Source organism: Labeo rohita, chromosome 11 (genome assembly GCF_022985175.1).
Source record: "Labeo rohita strain BAU-BD-2019 chromosome 11, IGBB_LRoh.1.0, whole genome shotgun sequence".
Taxonomy (NCBI): Eukaryota; Metazoa; Chordata; class Actinopteri; order Cypriniformes; family Cyprinidae; genus Labeo; species Labeo rohita.
The window spans coordinates 27,522,325-27,540,262 of record NC_066879.1 but is presented as its reverse complement, the minus strand read 5'-3'; the positions used below and the strand labels follow the sequence as shown (position 1 = coordinate 27,540,262).

Genomic DNA, 17,938 nt, shown 5'->3' with positions numbered 1-17,938 from the left:
GAATTTTGGGCAAACACAGGGCAGCCCTAACTCAACTGTAGAGGTGAGCAATATATCAGTAGAAATTTGTCAGCCGGTAGAGATTTTTGACTCACATGACGTTGCTGTTTTGAAGCATTGTGACTTCAAGCCTTCAAGTGACTTCAAGCCTTTGAAACGCAATCAGCAGCGAAAGAGAACTCATTTCACTATATGCGTGAGCTGTCTGAGAGACTGTTTCTGAGTGCTGACAGAGAGGAGCGTGCAAGTGAAGACAGAGCTCGTGGGAGTATTAAGCTGAGGTTTTTTTTTTTTTTTGCCCCTTTATAGGCCTCGCATGGTTAAATACACACATTTGTATGTGTCAAAATGCCCGTTTTTGCAAGTATCCTTATAACCACAATAATTTAGGTCATTAGTGGAAGCAAACAGCTGAGAAAGAAAATGTGTAACGGTATATTGGATTAGGGCAGCTCTTAAAGTGACAGCAGTCTAATATTCCTGCTGTCTGTCATTCATGTTAATCAAAAGAACAAAAGAGAAAAATTCTCTCACTGCTCTTGAATAACTCACTTTTGTAACTTTAATAAGAAGAAATAAATATATAATTTACATAAAGAAGACTATGCAGTGTTTGTATACATTTGATTACTTTATGCAATGTATGTTGCATTTCTTATTTATTTGTTCTACTGTAGTTTTTTTGTCCTTTTGCTTGTAACTAGTTTCTTTTTTTAATCACTGGCTCTTTTCTTGTCTCCAGTGAGCTTTAGGTTTTAGGTTTAATTTTTCTGTGATATCGGCAGTGGTGAAAGGAATTACGAAATTTCTATGGTATCAAAAATTTTGTGAAGACCTTTGGATTTCTGTTTGTATATGATATGATGGTGTTTTTCTCAAAAGTAACGGTATAATGTTCATGAACTGACTCTCAGAGATTGTTAATTTGTTCATGTCCTCACACTCTGAGGTGGCAGAGGCTGAAAACAGCACAAGCATCACGTGTTCTTCAGTATGTGTGTATTAAACGATACTGCACATTCGCGCCATTGATTCACACAGAGACACACAGAACATGCAGAATTCATACTTAAAAAGGGAAATTCCATGATATTCCGTGTTATACAGTAAATTCTGTTTTTATGACTGGATCCCGCGATAAACAATGTTTTATTCAGGATTTACGATTCTTATTAAAATGCATTCTTAAAATACCAGTACTAGTAAAATGCGGAATCGTACTGTTTTTAAAAGCAGGTTACCGCGATACCTTTTTAGTACCGGTATATTGTGCAACACTAATATCGCCCACCCCTACTCAACCGTGTAAAGACGCCTTAAAATATTCTGGTTTATATATATAACACGTGTAAAGGTGTGGTCACATTTACTGTTGTTTTGGTGAATTTTAATTTAAATAAATTTCATTTTCCAATGAATATTTCATAATGGGTTCAAATTGGTCACAAATATTTGCTGCATTGATCGACAATAGATCTTTTTACCTAAGAAACTGTGTTAAAATTTTGCTAATGTGACTGTATCTTAAGAGTATGCAAGATACTTTGCTCAAATGCAAGTCTGACTGCTTGGAAAAACAATCTAACCAAACTGCCATTGGTTAACAGTTAGTCCCACCCGCAAACTCCCACCATTGGTTGAGTCAGTGTTGTTATGTCCGGCTGATTGGGATTCTCAAACAAACAGAGCAATGTTTTGATAGTATCACAGAGCCACAGTATTTACACTCACAGTATAGATAAACAGATCATTATTTTTTTATGATCTATACTAAAATGATATATTATTTTGTCTAAAAATAAAACTTTAAAAAGTAAAATCACTCACTGCATGAGCAATTGCTTTACCAAACACTACTACTGAGTAACTGATCATTTAGAACTGGTCAAATAATTGGTAAACATTTCTCAGTTCTTCCAGTGATGAAACAATCTGATAACTTGACTGTTTCTCAGAAGTCCAAGTCAAGTCAGAGTTGGGGCGTTCTTGTATTACTGTTGTATCAACAGAGCATTTGCGGCTCAGCTCTGAACATGGTGACGTATACACTCGGCATATATTGACGCTGCTCTGTGCATACGCCACCTCCTCCAGTGACGTTGCTCTCCCACATCGCCCATCGGCGAATACCAGGCATACACTGCCCCGATGGAGACGCATCCAAACAGAGCCAGCTATCAAAGTGCCCTATTGTCACAGCCGCCAATGAATTTGTGGCATCTCTACATCAAAGGATGAAGAAAAAATAGAAAAAAAGCGGGCCACAAAGCTTATTCACACACATAAACACACCTGCAGTGCTTACTGTGTGCCACAATTAATGCATCAAAGTACTATAAAGTATTACAAAAAAAAAAAGTAAAAGTATCTATTATGATAGAATTTCCAGGTATTACTGTAAATTAAAACCTAATAAATTGTTACATTTTTAATAAAAAATATTAAAGTAAATAAATATATTTTCTGGAAAATGAAATCAGTTTTTAAAAAAATCAAATTATGATTCTTTAAATATTATTTTACTATCAAAATTATTGGCGCCGTTGAAAATATAGGCCAAGCAGACAGAAATAATCTTTACTGTCATACCCTGAGATTCTCACAGACGCATTTCCAGCCATTTAGAAGCTTTGATTGCAAACATTTATTTGCACAGTAGAAAAGTACAAAGACAGTGATAAATGAGAAAGGAAACAATAGGGTGGGCAGAGAATCAGGAAATTACAAACACTCAAACTCACACTGCCTGCACGAGCGCCATTGTGCAACATATCAAAGCACATGCACTAACCGCCAGGCCAATACCTCAACAAATGTCCTAAACACAACAATTCTAAGAAACATGCAAATCTGATGCTCTCAGAACACGAATACATCCCGTGGGTCAAGATTTACAAATTGCTACTAGATTGTAAATAAACCAAAAACTGGTGATTCAAAAGTGTATTCAAAACGGAGTTAAAGTTTACAAAAACGAACACCACATCCTACAATGCAAATAGCATTAACCAACGTAGTGTGCAGAGGAAACAACTGATCATTTAGAAAACAATTCTGCAATATTCACAGCTCTGAGATTTGGTGAGCAACTGCTTATATGCAAATATGAATATAACGCTCAGGCTTCGTTGGGGTTTTGGACACTGCATTAACCTGCACAGGACAGGGGTCTGGCAAAGAGCCAGATTATGTTGGCTCCTCTGCCCCTTCCCACTCTTGATTTACTACCCACCCTGTCTAGCAAGTCAGTGAGGCAAGCGGAACCAAAAATAACACCCACACTTTCTGTTCCTGTTTGCAGAGACACCCTGTTCCCTCGGGGTAACAGCCTGCCGGTGTGTAAACTCAATGCCTCTGCAGCACACAGTGAACTTTCCATACTCTGGCCAACTCATCTGGCATGTTCTAAGGATTCACACTCGCACATGGGATTAACACTCGCCGGGATAGCATTCGGTGGGATGGGCAGGGGAAGGACGGCTCTCAAAGTAGGAGGATAAACCTTCTGGCAGTGTCTTCACAGCACCCTTTTCCTTCCTCTTTTGCCTCAAGATAAGCAGTAGCGTCAGTTCTAGGAAAAGCAGTTCTTCTTTGGGTTTTGATTTGGTACAAAACAGATCACAAACATTTCAAGGAATTAAACTGGAGCTGATAATGACAAATAGCAGACATTAAAATTCTATGCTATCGTTGAAAAAAAATGAAAACTAAATAGTAAAAATGGCAATGAGTTTAAATGCTGCAAGTGAATTTAGGCATTATATGGAAGCTTATTTCACAATTATGACTTTTTTATTTATTTGTTTTATTTATTTTATTTTTATTATTATGTGGAATGGCGAGATATAAACGTACTATTTTAGTGTACTTTTTTATACAATACCATTTTATTTTTTTAATTCCTCTGTGAAAATGACAACTCACATTTGTGAAATTAAAAGTTAGCAATTATTATTATTATTGTTTTTTTAATTCCCTGATGGAAATAAACATCCATAGCAATATAATGTACAGCATTAAAAACTGATATTCATATTGAAATTATTTAAAAGTGTTATTAATTGTAAAAGTTGATCATTACTGATATGATAAAAAAACATCTTCAATAAAACTTAAATATGATAAACGATATGATACCAATATATCACACATTTTTGTTTAAATACTGTACAATAAATTACAAAGATGACTGAGAAATCTTTTATAATAGCACAGAGCACTTCGGTTAATGCTCTGAATATTATGTGGGGTCCCATGATTTCAAGAAAATAATTAAAAAAAAATCCCCAAATGATGCTTGTGTCATGTGCCGTGCAGTCATGCTTCTTGGCCTCTCATCAACTAAGCGATTACCTCACTCGCAAACTCATGCAATCAAGTAAATAAACATCAGTCAAACTTCTGCTTTTTCTGCTGTCCTCATTCCAAAAGTAATATATGCTGTTTCATTTAACCATGGATTGACAATGAGAAAAGAGAAAATGTCAATTCATTAAATATCAAAAGAGAACAGACACTTTGAGGTTTTCCGGCTTTCACATGAGCAAGACACATTCATGACCTCATTTACTTTTAAGTAAATGCTGGTCATAACCTAGATTAAATGCCCTTTAGTCCAAGAGACAAAGACAACTTAATCCCAGTGTTGCCAAATCCTGCGGAATTGGGCTGTTGGGTTGCTTTTCATGTCCGTAAGTTGAAGCGACCCCATTAACATGATTTTTATTCATGTTAGGAATGTGTATTTTACCAGGGGAACCTCGCTAAAAAAATGTGTATTTTACCCCCCGGAATGCAGGGGGAATTTTACTTGGGGACAGTTTTTTGAGCTAGTTTTAAATAGCAAATGAGTAGAAATTTTCCCAAATATTTCTTATTATCAGTGTTGAAAACAGTTGCGCCACTTACCCATTTTTTTTTTTTACCACATTCTTAGATAAATACAAAGTTCAAAAGAACAGCATTCAGCATTGTTGATTCATTTTATTTTCTGTTGTGAAGATAGAGAAAAAAAAAAGTGGAAATACACATGCCAAGTTCTGTCATGAAACTCTAGGTGGAGTAGGCTTCCGGGTTTTTAACACAAACTAATGATGATCATAGCTGCGTATATTACTTACAAATTGTAATCCAATACTGATTACAGATTGCATAATAAAAAGTTTAGTTGGTAACAATCTGGGTTATTCATTTTAGGTAATGTATTCTGACAGTTTTTTAGATTACTTTTTTTTAATCAAACTTGTTTTAAACTTAACATCAAACGTACCATATAGATATAAAAAAGTGAAAAAAAAGAAACATAGAAATTCTTAAACATAGAAATCAATGACATTACACAGCTAAAGTCTTCCAGATTTGAAATATTTTTGTCCAGACTTCCAGAGAAATGCTATTTACTATTAAAATCTTAAACACAATTTAAAATTTTTTTGTAGGACATTTGTGTGTATATTCAAAGCTAAATGGTATGACACAGTAGCGTTTTTAGAATCAATAAATTATAAATAATTCACTGCTATTGTGTAAAATAATAATAAGTAATCTGATAAGCATTTAAAAATGTAATATACTCTAATTACAAGTACTTAATTTTTGGAATCTGATTATGTAATCCAGATTACATGTATATATCATCTGATAATGATATTCACAGTGTTAAACTACTTGGCACAAGCGGATTGGTTTCTTTTGCATACGCATACGCAGCCAATGAGCTTGCTGCTTTACATTTAAATGGCTGGTTAGCATTCACTAGAGCATTTCGAAACCCTCCACCTCCCCAGCTCCACCTGTATAGATCTGCTACAGGTTATTTTATATGCTACATGTGCAGCAGCAGTATGTCTTAAATACTCACAGTAGTATGTATTGGCAGTAGGAAGTTGTTGTACTTGCTATGTGGCAGCAGCAGCAATAATCTACAATAACCAACAGCAGTTCAGCAGCATAACAGATCTATTCCGCCAAGACCAAATACAGTAACACTGTCATATCCATTACCATAGTAAAATCTTCTGAGAGCTGTCATAATAGAAATGAGAAACTCCTACCTTCCTGAAATGTCACTGTTTTGCATATGTATCAGGATAAAATCTAGAGCATTGTCAACCTCAGTTATGTGCTAGTTTAACTTGATTAGAATCTCATTTATTTAGCAACTACAATGACCTGTGGATGACTTGTTTCAAAATGTTCAAAACACAAAAACAACACAACTGCTTCATTTCTACTGTCTTTGGCTAATTATTGTCTGACCTCTTGACTTCGAAGCATAGGAAAATATATTTGCTGTAGCGTGCAGTCAGAGACATGTGCAAAGATTTTCATGGTTTGGAAGGACCATAAATAGTTGTCTGCCATACAGTGTATGATTAAAAACAATGTCAAATATGCACATTTTCTTTATATAAACCTTTACTTGGGTGATTTTATACTGAGAGGGCACTTTATTTACTCAACCCTTGTCAGTGATTGCTCTCTCGTTCAACAGGAAATCACAACCCCGTAGCGACCCAATTCAACTTCCAACTTTGACGGCGCTTACGGGAAAATATACAAACGACCGAATGGATTTTCCTAACAGACAGGCCCAGCTGCGTTCGGACACGCACTGAATAGTGTATTCTCCACGGCTTTCTGTGCCTTTATTCATTTCTCTCTGTGAGAAATATCTCACAATTACCTCTTTGTGTAGAAAGTGCTGAAAGTGATCTGGGTGTCCTCCACGCGCTGCTCTCTACATGACTGGGTGCCTGCCTATGAGTGGGCTGAAAAACTGGAAAAGAAACACAGAGATTTGTATTAGTGGCCATCCTTTGCCCGGTGAGTAACATGAAGAGGTGTCTGTGGCCGGATGAATCGGAGTGATGACAATGCTGCAGATAGTTGCGGCTGTGCTGTTTCTAGCGGTCAAAGTAACAAGGCAACAGGTGCAGATATCTATTTATATGTCCATTTGATATCTAGGTTAAACCATGAAACATCTAATTAAACCTCTTTTCAAATTGTGAGAATTAAACTTTAGCAGTGCATTTGTATTTATAGACCCAACAAGTGAGGAAAGTTATTCTACACAATGAGGTGTACAAAGGTGTATGTGTATCTGTTGATGATGAAGATACATTAATATATCTAAATACAACCATTCTATCCAATGAGAGCAAACACCTCCATTACAGAAAATACACGCATGTTGTTGTTGGACATAAAAATACCTTTCCAGGGATAAAAGTTGATATGTATATGTTGATATGTTTTAGTTAATGCTGGTAATATTTAAATGCTAATATTTTTAGGAAATTGTCCCTGTAAAGTAAAATAAAATAAAATAAAATAATAGGCACTCTAGCTGAAATGTATATCTTAGTTAATACAGCTAATTTTTAAATCCTAATATTTATTGGGATTTGTCCCTGTAAAAAATAATAATAATAATAAAAAAATAAAATGATAAAATAAAATAAAATAGGAACTACAGTTGAAATGTAACTCAGTTAATACTGCTAACATTTAAATAATAATATTTATTGGGAATTGTCCCTGTAATAATAATGAAAACAACAACAATAAAGAACCAAAAAATTACCCATTTACATTTCTGTCTAAAATTTTGAATAATTTTTAGTTAATACTGGTATTATTTAAATGCTAAGATTTTTAGGGAATTGTCTCTAAAAATTGTCCTATTGTCCCTTAATAAAATAAAATAAAATAAAATAAAATAGGCACTATCACTGACATATATTGCTTAGTTAATACAGCTTATATTTAAATGCTAATATTTATAGGGAATTGTCCCTGTAAAAAAAAAAAAAAATATATATATATATATACAAAATAAAATAAAATAAAATAAAAAAATAAAATAGACACTACCACTGACATACATATCTTAGTTAATACAGCTAATATTTAAATGCTAATATTTACAGGGAATTGTCCCTGTAAAAAAAAATTGAAAATAAAAAAAAATAATAATAAAATGTTAAATTAAATTACATTTAAATAAATTAGGCGTTACAGCTGAAATGTATCTCTTAGTTAATACAGCTGGAATTTAAATGCGAATATTTACAGGGAATTGTCCCTGTAAAAAAATAAAAAATGAAATAAAATTATAAAATAAATTAAAATAGGCACTACAGCTGAAATTTATCTCTTAGTTAATACAGCTAATATTTAAATGATAATATCTACAGAGAATAGTCCCTGTAAAAATAAAATAAACTAACATAAAATAAAAATAAATAAATAAATAAAATAAAATACAGCTGAAATGTATCCCTTAGTTACTACAGCTTTAAATGCTAATATTTAAAAAATAATAACTAAAATAAAATAAAATGTCCCTGTAATAATAATGAAAACAACAACAAAGAAAAAAAAAATCACCCATTTACATTTTTGTCTAAATTTTTGAATAATTTTTTTATGCTTTTTTAATTTAAATTGTTTATTTTTTTGCTGTTTTTATTGTTATAGCCCTATTTTCTGAGTGCTGTGAAACAGCCCTAAAATGCATTGCATCTTTCTCCAAAGTACAACAATGTAGGTAAGCAACTGTCATATCCCCATCTCTGTTAAACACATTTTACTACATTTAAACCTAATCTGCAGATTTTTGTATTAAAATCAGCACAGAAAATACCACAAAAGTTCACTGATTCCATCCAGGTTTATGGATCTCTGCCACTTATTTATCTCACAAAAACAGACCATCACAAGTTAATACCAGTCGAAATGACGCATGATCTGTTTTATATAGCTACACAACCATGTTAAGAAACATGCTTAACAAGAACCTAAAGCAACACTTGACAAGCCAAGCAGATCTCAGTTAAGTGTGAGACTTCCAATAAAACACGTTTCCCAACCACTGAATATGTGTGTCCAACAAAGTGAATATTCAATCCTGTTATGGATCGTTGATATCAAATTATACACAAATCTTGGTAATGATTTACGCTCCATACCTTATACGCAGTTGTAGACAGGCAGTGCAAATGAAGACAGCCGGTCAATGATTATCTCGTCCTATCCGTCACAGATACACAATCCTCAAGTAAGTCTAAACCCCAGTGGCGTCCTAACAGAATACTGAGCCTTCATGTTTAAGCATGGCTCTTATACTAGAGGCTGACAGCGCCGCCACTCGTGACCAACAGACACAGAGAAAAAGAGAGGGAGAGCGATCAACAGTCACAGGGAAATCCTTAGTCATGAAGTCTTACAGTACAGTGTCCACAACTTCTCCTCTTCTGTCTATTACCCCCTTCAGTTCCCCTAAATGACCTAAAATCCTGTGAGTGTCCGTGAGAGAGGAACAAGGGGACTTCATTGTCCCTCATCCCTTTCCTTAAGTCTTCTTCCATCTCATCTGACTGTGCCGCTGAATGTAATGAGACTGGAGGAGTGTGGTGAATCACTGGTTAGGTTGGGTCAGCAAAAACTCATGCGGACATCTGAAAACACACTTCACACGTCACGCATTAATACTTTTGGGTTACTGTAAATTATAAGGGAAGTCACTCTTAATCGTTGCACGGTGTTTTGACTGCAGGTTGAAACGTGCAGATAAACGTGAATGTCATATGATTTCATTCGGCTGAAGATTTTATGCAAAGAGACTTGCATTCAAGGTATTTTTTTAACCCATGACACTCAAGTTGCTATCACTATGCTCTATCAGTAGCAGACGGTGCTCTGACATTGTCACATGATGATGATTATGGTGGTGGTGGTTAAAGGGATAGTTCACCCAAAAATGAAAATTTTATGTTTATCTGCTTAACCCCAGGGCATCCAAGATTTGGTGACTTTTCTTCAGTAGAACACAAACAAAGATTTTTAACTCAAACCGTTGCAGTCTGTCAGTCATATAATGGCAGTCAATGGCTACCAAATCTAGGAGAGTAAAAAAAAACATACACAAACAAAACCAAATTAAACCCTGCGACTCTTGACCGTACACTGATGTCCTAAGACACCAAACGATCGGTTTGTGCAAGAAACTGAACACTATTTTTGTCATTTTTTACCTCTTATTCACCGCTATGTCCTACTGTCCTAAGTACATGCACAGCATCTGGCGTGTGAAGTGTACGCGCTCTGGTATACGCAAGCAACAAGAACACCACCAGTTTTGAAGAGATCTCTGTCTCCCATCTCTCTGACTTCTTGCTCTGAGCAATTGTGATCTACTGAAGAAACAAAGTCACCTACATCTTGGATGCCGTAAGCAGATAATTTTGGGTAAACTATCCCTATAAACCTTCGAAAATTGAGTTCAAAAGTTTGGGGTTGGTTAGACTTTCTACTTTTTTTCTTTTTTTTCTCTCTTATGCTCACTAAGACTGAATTCATTTGGTAAATACAATAAAAACTGTAATAATACAATTTAAAAATATAGCTGCAAGCAGTGATGACGGGCCCAAGCCATCAGTGCAACCACCACCCCGGTGGCTTTAGAAAAACGGTGCACAGCGGGCACATGCATTTACAGTAACCCTCTGGCAGTCTGGTTTTAGGGTTTACAGCCTGTGATGGCAACACCAAAATTTCAGCAGTCACATTATCCTTTACAAATCATTCTAATATGCTCATTTGATGCTTAAAAACCATTTTTAATTAGCAATGAACATAGTTGTGCTGCTTAATATTTTTGTGGAAACCGTGGTACATTTTTCAGGTTTCTTTAATGAATATAAAGTACAAAAGAACAATTTATTTGAAATAGAAATCTTTGTAACATTATAAATGTAACATTTAATCAGTTTAATGTATTTTCAGTTAATCAGTTAAAAAGTATTGTACAATTATTGTAGGTGAAAACAAAAAAGTTTTTTGTTTAGAATGCAGAAATTCTGTCAGTGCCTATAGCCTAGTAGTTAGCACACTGACATATAGCGCAACTGTGTCTCTGGCCGACCTGGGTTTGGATCTCGACCCAGGGACCTTTGCCGATCTCGCTTCCCCCTCTGCACCTAGCACTTTCCTGTCAATCTTTACTGTCCTGTCATCAAAAAGGCCAAAAAAAAAAAAAAAGAGAAGAATGCAGAAATTCCCACTCACATGTCTAAATTCAGTCAGTCTAATTGAGTCACACCCTTACAATGATTGAGACTTGCTTCCTTGTGTCAGTCAGAACCCATTTTCTTGTGTGATACACAAAATAATGTGTTTAATATCAAAACACATTATCAAAGCTGCTCATTCTGTCATTTACTCAAAAGAAGATACAATGAATGCCACTGGGATTCACTGATGGACCCCTTGTTCTTCAAAATACCTTCTTTTGTGTTCTGCAGAAGAAAAAAGTCATAGGGGTTTAGAGCAACATGAGGGTGAGTAAATATTCTGGCAAAAATGTGAACCTTGAATGTAGCTTTGGATAAAAGTATCTATTAAATGGGTCATTCTATGGAAATGTCTATTTTTCTGTCCCTAGCCTTTACAGAAATATTACACTTGAACAACACTTTAGGATTACAATTTCTTTATATTTTAAAATGAAACAATATGTTATTTGAATAATTACACCTTCATGAGCAATTAATGTGGCAGTATTTGTTTTTAAATTAATTATACAGAATTCAAAGAACCACAAAACTGCTCATCCCCACAGCCAACGTGCTTTATTTTGAGGTCAAAAACCTTTTCTGTATTTATAACTATCAAATATATGATCTAAATTGCATTAAAAAAAACAAAACAAAACAAAAAAAAACTAAATGCTGAATAAATATTATAAAATATATAATAAAGTAGTGATCCCCTGGAGTTGTCACTGGTGTTACTGTTTAACAAAAATCGTTTATTTTGAAATAAAAATCACATTGATGACATCACTTGACTTCCTTCTTCCTATTTCCTAAAGATCTATGAAAAAAGGCCCATGTCAAGTCCTCCGTCTCTTTTCAGTTATAAGAAATTTTCTCACTTATCTGTAAAAAACGAAAATACAAATGGATTAAACTACTTAATTTAGTGAGTATACCATGATTGACAACATGTGGTTTGATACCTTGCAGCAGCATTTTGTAAAATGCATTTTTTTCATGAAAATTGTCACTGGTGTTACTGTCACTGGTGTTACCTTCCTTGCAGTAATAATCAGTGTATCAGGTCATATGTATGTCACTGGTGTTACTGTGTTTTTTTGTCACATTAAATAAATAAAACATAATCTCCTTATTTCTTGCATTTTCATTCTTTTTTCTATAACTATGACATGTGCTGAAAAATAATATTTTATAAAAACCTTTAATATTGCCAAAGAAGGTAAACCTGTGACAAAAAATGGTACATGTGGTCTTTAAATAATTGGACAAAAAAGATTAAAAAAAAAAAAAAAAAAAAAAAAAAAACCTTAAACACTAAGCTGCCATTTATATGTATTCATAAAGTCAAAAGGGAATCTAATAATGTGGTCTAAGTTTAAATGTTAGAAAAAGAAATATATTTTAAGACATCTTGCCATACCAAAAATGGACATTTCTGTAGAATGACCCAAATTGCAAATGCTTTGTCATTTAGGTAGTGGGAAGAGTGGTGAAAAGTCATATGTAATGGAAGTTGCATTGCTGGAATGCAGGAAACGTGATACACTGAGAGCTTTCCTAACACGTTAGACCTTAAGAAATGTTACATGAAACAACTGCTTTTAGAATAAAAATAGCAGCTGTTACATTGTGTCTCCCCCTAGTGGTCATAAAAACAGACATGACATATTATTATAAGCTGTTTATATTCTGTAAAATGTTCTATAAAGTGCATTTGGTAAAAGGGCAGATGCATTTTAAGTAATGACACCAAGAAATAGTCCAATGTGCATTCGGTGGACCATCATTTTACTTACTCCACATAATGAATTACACTCAGACAAAACAAAGTCTGATGGAAGGGTGAGTTAAGAGGAAGCGAGATGTTAGTTACAAGAAATGAGTATTGCATTATGCCTGAATAATTCCCACCTCTGCTTTAGATCATGTGCGCATAAAAAAAAAAAGATTTCTGCATTATGGGGTTATGTGACATTTAGATTGACAGGATCAAGCTTTATACTGACATTTTAAAACTTACAGTTAAATGTCTTAAATTGTCATGAATAGCATGATTTCCAGTATAACAGTAATTCTCTAACAGTTTTGTCTCAGGATCAAAATTTTACACAATAGCAAACTTGTTAATTATAGAAAAGCCAAAAAAGTTCTTTTTAGGGAAATGAAAATGTGTTAAATTAACTATGTATGATATACTTAAGTATTTTACTGTATTTTGCAAGGATGTATTAAATTGATCTAAAGTGACAGTAAAAACATATTTCAAAAACCTATTTCAAATAAATGCTGTTATTTTGAACTTTATTTTGAACAATCTTAAAAAAATGTATCACGGTTTCCACAGAAATATTAAGCGATATTAAACTGTTTTCAACATTGATAATAATAATAAAAGAAAAGTTTGTTGAGAGCTGAATAAATTATATAATAAATACATACCAAAAAGTTATTTTACTGTATTTTTGATCAAATAAACAGCCTTGTTGATCATAATAATAATAATAATTCACAGACCCAAACTTTTTAACAATAGTATAAGAATGCTAATATGCACATGGATTATCATAGGCTAGGTTAAATAGGAAAGCTGACAAATTTGTAAATGCATAAACAATATAGGTGTTAATAACCGACCTAACATATGGACAAACGCTGAAAATGGAAATTGGTAAATGTGAAGTGTTTTAATTGCCATTTTTGCTGCTGTCCATGACCCACAGTACAAATCCGACAGTTGAGAACCACTGTATATGCCATATTCATGACAAACTATTCCAGTCTGTCTGTCTATGTGGGTAATTTCCAGGAAAAATGCATTCTAAAACAAAGAACTACTTTGTAATTGTATGTGTGCATTACTTTCTAAAGGCTAAACATCAATTTAGGCCACACAATGAAATGACACATAAAACAAGACCATGGCCATAAACCAAGGTTACCAGAATTACAATGAGACAGCAAAATGTCTGTGGACATTTATGGAAGTTTACAGATTTTACAGTTTTAATGCCAAACTAACATGAAACTGCCCACTTGTGATATAATGAAACTTTAATAATGACAAACCAAAACAGTTTATTTTCAAATGTTCATAACCCTTTTTCTCCACTGTATCCAAGACTTTTGTGATCAATTCAAAGCTCTATTTTTTCCATTGCTTTGTTTGTAAGGTGCATGATGGGAAATGAAAGGCCGGATGGCATGTGTTTCCATTCAGGCGGTGTGACCTCTGCAAAGTGCTCAAACCACCAGTGACCTTTCCTCCAAAAAGACCTCGCTGGGGGGCTTTTAAAACGATAAACACAGATAGAAAGCGTTTCACAGATGCAAACTGTAGCAAAGTGGTTTAAACGGCTTGTTGACAGTCAACGTGCGAGACAAGACCGGCCTTGTGCATGCACACTGAGGCAGTTTAATAAACTAAATACAGACAACAATGTATTTACAGTAGTATTTTGGGCCATAGAAGGAGCGCCAGACACAAAACTGCATTTCATTGGTCCAAACAGCTGCGGGCCTGTTGCACTGCTCTAGCTCCTGTGTAGGAGGCCATGTTTATGACCAAGGAACTGTTGTGTTCCTGACAATAGCCTATGGAAAGGAGGATATTTCTAGACCCTGACTATGTCTAAACCAGCTGGGCTGGCATTTCTATTATTTTCCATCAGCTTTTCTGATCAGGAGGGAACTAAAAACTTACTCATGCATTTTGCAATGACATTAAGATGTATAAGGGGAATCCCAAAGTTACATATTCACAGTCCGCTTGATGAAGAGTGTTTTTGTAATGAAGTTGTTTTAGCAAGACTAGAAAGAAAAATAGGTCACCTACATTTCTTATCCCTCTTGTGGTCTTTGGTCAAGTGTCGAATTATTAAAAAATTTCACTTTAGCGGAAACTTGGTAACTTTTGTGGCACTTTCTATATGACCACAAATTAGTTGAATATTCTAAGTAGTCTTTAAAAATAGTGACACTTGTGATCTTCATATAGGAAATGAATTTAAATATGAAAATACAGAGCATTTGTTGTACAAACGACAAATCAGCCATGATAAAGTAGTTTTAGATAATATCTAAATACATATCTTAACCTATGTAACTATGGCTGATAATACTCTTACATGGTAATGTATAATTGTGATTATAATAATAATAATATGACTTACAAATTATTTTATGAATAATACTTTATTTCTCCCACCAGATAACACCATATCTGCCTTACATGCTTTGAATTTTAAATACCTATGCTATATTCTTTAAATAATCACTGTATTCATTGAAAATATATATTTTTTCTAATATTTTGTATATTTGTTCCATATTTGCATTGGACGCTTTGGATTTTAAATACCTTTGCTATATTTTAATGTAATCACTGTATTGATTGAAAATATGATTTTCCCCCCCTAATATTTGTATGATTTAATACAGATTATTTAATACATATCTGCCTTATATGCTTTGGATTCTAACGTAATCACTGTATTCACTGAAAATATTATTTTTTCTATTTGTATTATTTAATAGACATGCTGCACAATTAATTAATTAATTAATTTATTTATTTTATTAGTGTTTTGTTGTGTTCAAATTTGTCTATATAGTTTTTATTCATTTTTTTTTATTTCATTTTAGTTTTAGTTACATTAGTACATCAAGTTAAATTAAAATAAAATGAGAAATTTTGTCTTGGAAAATAGCTAAAATAAAATGTTCACCTTTTTTTTTTTTTTTTTTTTTTCAGTTTAAATTTATTTCAAGTAACATTTTTTATGGTTTAATTTTAGTTTACCTAAATAACAAACATTATTGAAACAAAATATATTACATAATTTTTTATTATTACTATTATTATTTTTTATGTTACTACCTTGACCCCTAATACAAGAGGGTTCATTTGTTGGCAGTGGCTTAAACAAGAATCCTTAGAGATCAGCCATGGCCAAAGGGGTCTTTAGGAGATATGTTGTGAGATTAGGAGCGTTGGTAGAGGCAGAACAGTGTTTGCGATTGTCAGCGTCACTTATGCTGCATTACAACGCAGGATCCACCTCCCTCTCTGGCTCCCCCACTCAAAACTAGCAACGTTTTACTCGACGGTATGGCAACTATGCCCGCCTTTGGCCTATCTGGCATGTGTATGGAGAGAAAAAGGTTGGGAAAGAGAGACAGGATGCTTTGGGACCTTAGTCAGAGGGTAAAGAAAGCAACCATGTCCATGTTTAGCTGTGTGAGAATTACAGGGTGACGCTGACATAAACATTGTACACGCTAGTGACAGACAATGTGGAGATGAGAACAAACACATTTCAATTGTTTTTATTATACAAAATGTTAACTGTAGACAACTGTACACTCTCACAAAAAAAAGTACAAAAGTTGTCACTGGGGCGGTACCCTTAAAAAGGTATACCTCTGTAACTTATTTACTCATAAAGGGTGCATATTTGTACCTAAAGTGTTCTAGTAAAAAACTGGTATAAATTAGTACCTAGAGTGACCCATATCAAAGGCCTAAACTCAGTTTTGTTTTAGAAAAATCAGACTGGAACTGGAGATTAACCAACACTTCCCATTTTTTATGCAATAACATCAGATGGTCAGTAAACAGACTATGAGTGAGTCATAGATTCCTAAAGTTTTTGACCCCATGGCCTGTCATTGTCAAAGACAATATTCAAAGGTCCCCTAAGATATTTCTAGCACTTGTGGTGTAATGACAAAGCTGCTCATTTTCTAAAATAAAATAAATAAAATAAAATAAAATGTACCAAATCTGTCAATATATTACAATAATTAAATAAATATTTATAATAACTACATATGATTAAAGTACTATATTAAAAAATAAAAAAAAATAAATAATTCAATTCCATAATATTTTTCTATATTTGTGTCTTCATTAATAACCGTATTACTATGTGCTACATATTTGATCTCATAATAGGGTATTATTTTATATTTTAATCACCAACTTCATGAGTATTTTAGGGAGATAAGATACTGACTAGAAAAACCGTCGAGTAACATCAACAACAAAGCATTGGTCTGTTGGGTAAAGACATTACGTAAGCTTAAAATACATTTGCGTATCACTGTTACCCTTTTTTAACTGTCCTAGGGCCAGGGGTACAGCTACAATAATGAACAGCTATAAAGGGGCAGGTACAGGGTACATCATTCTGCACATCCTGATCTTCACATTCCCCAGTACACTGAGTACACTACACCTCTTACTGTTTCCACACTGCCTATGTTCGCTTGAATATACCTTTATTTCCTGAGGACTACAACACTAGCTTAAATACTCTCCAAGAAGTGCAGCCACTTACTAATGCATACAAGATGAAGCTGGAGTTAAACAGGATATTACGCCTGTATACATAAGAACAGGACCGCCTGGTCTGGTTTCAGGTTGGATTGCACGCCAGCAGCTACCCGGAGTCCTGAATTTGTCTGCTACACTATGAAAACGAACTATTATGCAATTTGCACATTCATTACATAATAGATCAAATCTGGTACACCAGTGTTGGTTTAGCATTTTAATTATTACTTCAAAGGGGTTTTAAAGTTTATTATTTTGTACTGTTCTGAGGTCCACTTCTAACTTTGAAAAGATTTTTACATCAAAAAACATAATTTAGAATAGGCTATTTTCTGTCCTGTTTTGACCCCCCCCCCCCACTCTTTACTAACATTGGGATCAGAAGGAAGGCAAAGACTGTGTTTTTCCACAACTTGGTGCTGCACAACGTCGTCTTGTCTTTGAAACCATCTATATCATTTGGTTTCTGCGTAGACCTGCCTTTCGTTATTTACACTACATGCAAATCAGTGGGCGAAGCTAAACAAGCAGTGATGTAGAA

At 34.0% G+C, this 17,938-nt stretch overlaps 1 protein-coding gene across 1 annotated transcript in view; it reads right to left on the bottom strand.

Annotated features, from left to right (window-relative positions):
- tfeb (transcription factor EB) overlaps nucleotides 1-9,107 on the bottom strand; it is a 28,212-nt gene extending 19,105 nt beyond the window's left edge. The window contains 2 exon segments of the mRNA XM_051122754.1: nucleotides 6,686-6,778; nucleotides 8,976-9,107. The gene's annotated coding sequence lies outside the window, so the exon portion shown is untranslated.
- Between the last annotated feature and the right edge of the window lie 8,831 nt (nucleotides 9,108-17,938).